Raw genomic sequence first — 5,426 nt, forward strand, 5'->3', positions numbered from 1 at the left:
AGGAATGACAGTGAGTGTTTGAAGCTTGGTCAGCTATTTCTGCATATTAAGATAGGATCAAGACCTAAAAAATAGGACAAGCTTTTTAGCTTGTCTATGTTCTCTGTTCTGTGGGATGCAAACTCAAGAGGCTGTCACAGTCAAAGCCCTCAGACTGAGACTTTCAACTTGGGAGGTGGTAGTAAATCTACTTCGATGAGTGGGGGAAAGCCCTCCTTTGGAAATCACGTGTTTCTAGAGTTTGCTCAAGGAAGTACTGTTGTTTGTAGCGGGTGTGATGGCTTCGAGGTTATTTCAGGGAGTTGGAGTGCTGGCCATGCAGGCTCTCAGGGTCCACGGTCCCAGTGGAGTCACTGTGGTGCACACCATAGCATCTGGAGGTGGTGTTCTTACTAATGACCAGGCGACTTGACTGGAGAGGGAGGTCATGATGGCTGCCAGGAAGGACTGGACCCATGCAATATGCTAACTCCAAAGGCAGTTGCAGGCATCAAGGAAGACCCTAATTTAGTCCCATCCGTCACCAACAAGCAAATGGCTCCATCTGCGAAGAGGACAATAGTATGGTCATCGGGTTCTAGTTGCACAGAGGCAAGGTTCAGCGATGCCCTAGCTGTGGAGCCCATTGCATGTTGGTGTCCCACCAGCTGACCCACTGAGCCTCAAAATGTGCTGTGAGGTTTCTTCTTTCCAATAATGACTGCCCATTTCATTGGCTCCTTCTCCCGTATGAAATTATATATGATATATATATATATATATATGTATGTTTCTTTGAAATTGTTGGTAATGAGTCACTGGAAATTATAAAATGGTTGCTCAAGGTATTAATGAACTTAGGGAAATTGTCTAGAGACTTTGAAATCTTGTGTGATCTTCTTTCCTTAAACCACCTGTGTACTCCAGTGTGGAAAGGCGGTATACGCTCACTGTCATTTTATTCAGACAATGTATGCTTTGTGCTGGCAATTTGAAGATATCTACATATTTCACTATTTCCTTCAACACTTAACTAATGTAAAATGCATCTGTCCAGCAACTGTTTCCCAGAAATAAGATAAGCAGTGGACAAAAATTAGCTAAATTGTCATTTAATTGGTTAAATCATCATTAAATAAACAAGAAAATGCCATTTTATGTAGTGTGGATTTTCAGAGATAAAGAGAATCAAAAGCCACAAAGAAGGAGTTTCCCGTGGTTGGACCATGCATCTACCAGGAACAGATTCGTGCTCTGTTTCTCAGAGCTCTTGTCCAATGGGAAGGAAAGAAATGTCTGCGAGCAGACAGACCTGGCAGGAATAACTCTCTCACTTTGTCTGCCATCCATCTTGTAGGATATCCCCCAGTGGCCTCTGAACAAGGCATTTTGCCAATAATTTTCCCCTTCCCCCATAAGCATAACATCGACCATTAACTCGGAGGCTGGTTTTACGTTTCTTAACGGTTATGTCCCTGACACCTGGGACTGTCACTGCCTCTTCTTTGCCTTTAGGGATAAAACTAAACAGCTCCATACTTAGAAAGCAATACTTTGCTTTTCTTCCAGAAAACATTGTATGGATGCTTCAAAAGGTCACTGGCTTCTTTGAAAATGATACAGAAGATTTGATAGCTTTGTGTTGTGCGACAAAATTTCAATGTAGACAGTGCACTAGGGACAAAGAACGAACAGATTACTAGCGGAACGAGTATTCAATTTTCAGATCTCATAATCTAAGTTTTATTCACCCTTTTCTTTTTTCAAGGCTTGTGTGAAGTCATGACCTTCACAGATCCACCTGTACCACCATGCACAATTTCAGACTCTATGTTCGCTCTGGAATCTTGCGCTGGTTCTGTAGGGACAATGTTGTTCTGAGTCGTCGTTTGTATGTTACTATTTCATTATGGTTTTTCTACTTCAATAAATCATTCTGAGTCACTAATCCACTTTTGTGCAGTAGAGCTAAAATGCAACATGTGGGTAAAACCACAAAGGCATGTTTAATTAACCGAGCGGTACCATGTCAATGATTCGGAAGCCCGTAAGCCAGAAGGTGATATTTCCTTCTGACCGGGTGGTGCTCCCTCCGAAATGGTCAACACAGTTTGTAGCACATGGGCAACCTCTAAACTCATCATATTTTTAGTACTTTATTGGCATTTCTGTGAAAATCCTAGTTTAGCTTACATTTAAAATTTATGGCATGTATATGAACAAAATTGGTTTATAACTTTTCCTCTGGAGGGCTGCTTGATAGACCGCTAAGGATGACCTGTGGTCTGTGAACCACACGGCTCTGTGGTTTCTGCCTTTTCCATCCCAGAGATTATATCAGGACCTGCCTGTATTTTTAAAAAGATTACTTTTCGTAGTTGCCTTTTTTACATTTAATTCTCTATTCTTGGGCTTTATTTTGGCATTATGAATAGATAGGAGGATACCTCCATGCCCAAAATGTTACCTTATTAACTTAGTATTATCGGTTAAATACTTTTCATTTTCTCCCCTTATTTCAAATGCCACACCTATCATGTAGACTTTCTTAAATATCTTAGGCACAATTTCATGGGCTCCGTTCATAACAGCCCTGCATGTGGATCTTTCTTTGCTTTCTGTTGTTTCCATCAAGCATTGTTTTCTTACTCCTGTACCATACAGCCTTATGGAAGCTTAATATGTTTTGATATTTGGTGGTGCAGGATTCACTTGACGTCTCTCCTATTTTTAAAATAGTATTGGCAAATGTTATTCTTTCCTAAGGGGAATATATGCATGACTTAGTGGGGTTTTTTTTGTTTATTTGTTTGTTTTTTGTTTTCATTTTTATTCACAAGGCTTTGGGATATGCAGGAAGCACTCTGAAGATATAAGATATTTTTTTTTTTTGGTCTTTTTTCTTTTTAAAGATTTTCTTTGTTTATTTAGCAGAGAGAAAGTGAGAGAGCACAAGTAAGAGGAGCAGAGAGAAAGAGGGAAAAGCAGGCTTCCCACTGAGCAGCATACCTGACACCAGGCTGGACCCCAGGACCCTGAGATCATGACCTGATCCGAAGGCAGAGGCTTTAACCCACTGAGCCACCCGGGTGCCCTTCTCATAGTCTTATTATTACTACTCACAGACATTCTATTAAATGAAATAAAAAGCATTATTTCATTTTTGACATCTAAGGTGCCGGGTGACAGTGTTCCCAATAAGAAACACTATAAGAACCCCTTCATACTGAGACTCTGTTTTCCTAGTCTGGGAGGCTGAGCATAAGGAACTCATGGAGATATCACCAATCATTGTTATAGGCCAATATTTTTTCCCCAGTTGACTGTGGAAATACTGCCACAATATGCAAATTAAAGCAATTACGATTCAGACTACATTTCTGGGATGCCAAAACTGCAATCGGAGGGTAAAAATTCAGTCAACCAATGAGTTTCTTTGTCTCTGTGATTCTGAGCAATTTTTCACATCCTCGTCCCCTCCCCCACCCCCAGCTAAATTAACGAATCAGCAAGTTCAATTTGGGCACAACTTCCAAGTAGCAGCTTATTAAAATCCCACATCTAAAAGAACCTCTGGGTCTTCCCAAGCATTTGCACACTCTGTGCTAGAGTGTCAGAGCAAATGTCTCCCGGATCCAGATGGTTCACGAAGCATCTTGTGATGCAGTGATCTGAGGCAAAGGACCCATCGGTGGCATTGTATTGTTAGTGGTTAAATATGATTTGGCTTCTGTAATCAGAATTCGTAAAATGAAAACAGAGCGGGTACTGGGGTTCATACTTGTGCCAAGTTAGGTTTCTCTGTGGACTTCAAGAGGTTTTTTTTAATGTTGTTTTATTATATTTGTAATTAGCCCTTGTGAAGAAAGACTCTTTTAGATTCTGCAGTGATGCATTGCAGATTTCATTATAACAAATATCCATGACCCCTGGTGCCTAACTGTAAACAATGATAGTTACTAGCCTCATTAGGAGACTAGCAGATGGCTTATAAAGTCCTCACTGGAGTTTAAATCCATCGGTGGCTTGCGGTGCACAAATGTTTATCTTTAAACAGTATAAAATATGTCAGAAGGGGTCTGGGTTCTGTTTTCATTAGTATTAATGTATTCTGATCCTAGCAAGAAAAATTTCTTTGATTACATTTTTTGTTTGTTTGCTTGCTAGCCTATTCTGAAGTGATTCTCAGAATTCTTTTTTTTTTTTCTTGTTTTTTACCTTTTAGAAGAACAAAAGTTTTGTTAACTTCTCACTTTGGTCTTTCACTCATTTTACAGATCTTTATCACATTCCTACTATGGGCCAAGCTAAAACATGAGCGATGCAATGATGAATACAACATTGAAGGTGCTCAATAAATACTAAAAGAAACTGAAGTTGGAAGTTAGTTTTATTCTGGGGCGCCTGGGTGGCTCAGTGGGTTAATCATCTGCTTTCAGCTCAGGTCATGATCCCAGGCTCCTGGGATGGAGTCCTGCATTGGGCTCTTTGCTCAGTGGGGTGTCTGCTTCTCCCTCTGCCTCACCCCTCTGGCTTGTGCTCTCTCGCTTTCTCTCTCTCTCTGTCAAGTAAATGAAATCTTTAAAAAAAAAAGAAGTTAGTTTTATTTTGTATCATAATGCTTTTCAGCTAAATAGAACTTCAACACTATTTTCTAGACATGGAGCATATTATTTTTGTCTACAAACATTTCTTTTAAAGTACAAAATGTTAGAAATTGGAAAAGGTTCCCCATGCTGAAGACCATTCTTGGTCCAATACATATGAAATTCTCAGGAATAATAGCTACCCAGATAAGATAATAAAAACAATGGTGAAACATTAATTAAGCATTTACTGTGTGTCAGCATTTATCTGTGATAAGAACTTTAGGACCTCAATTCTGTAAAGTATAATCAATCCATGGGGACGGTCCTACTTTTCCTTTTTACAGATTAGACTAAAGCTTAAAGATATTAATCAAGTTCCCCAAGTTCTTCCAGTGGAAGAGCCCAGAGTTAAATGGAGGCAACCTGATTCTAGACCCCATGCAAATTTTAATCCTTATGCATTATTTGCAATAACTTTTACATCTAGACATCCACATGACTACAATGTCTACTCCTGGCCAGCATCTTCGGGGAGACTACAGTTCTTAAGACTTAACTGTTCAGACCTTGGAGCCTGCCTGTTTGGTTACATCTTGCCTCTGCCATTTAAAGCTGTGTGACTTTGGGCAAGTTACTTGACCTCACTGTGCCTTGTTTTCCTCATTTAGAAACTGGAGATAATTATAATATCCACTCCTAGTGTTGATGTGAGGATTCAATGACAATATAGGCAAAGCACATAAGACAGCATGTTGCACATAATACATGCTGTTATGATACATTTAGCTATCACCACTATTACCGTTACTGTGTTATTAAAGGGTCAGTCACTCCTAATTGAGCTCTCGGTGACCATAT

General features: G+C 39.8%; 1 pseudogene; it reads left to right on the top strand.

Annotated features, from left to right (window-relative positions):
* Nucleotides 1-277: 277 nt before the first annotated feature.
* On the top strand, nt 278-659 carry LOC122889148 (annotated as a pseudogene).
* Nucleotides 660-5,426: the final 4,767 nt, after the last annotated feature.

Source organism: Neovison vison, chromosome 11 (genome assembly GCF_020171115.1).
Source record: "Neovison vison isolate M4711 chromosome 11, ASM_NN_V1, whole genome shotgun sequence".
Classification (NCBI taxonomy): Eukaryota; Metazoa; Chordata; class Mammalia; order Carnivora; family Mustelidae; genus Neogale; species Neogale vison.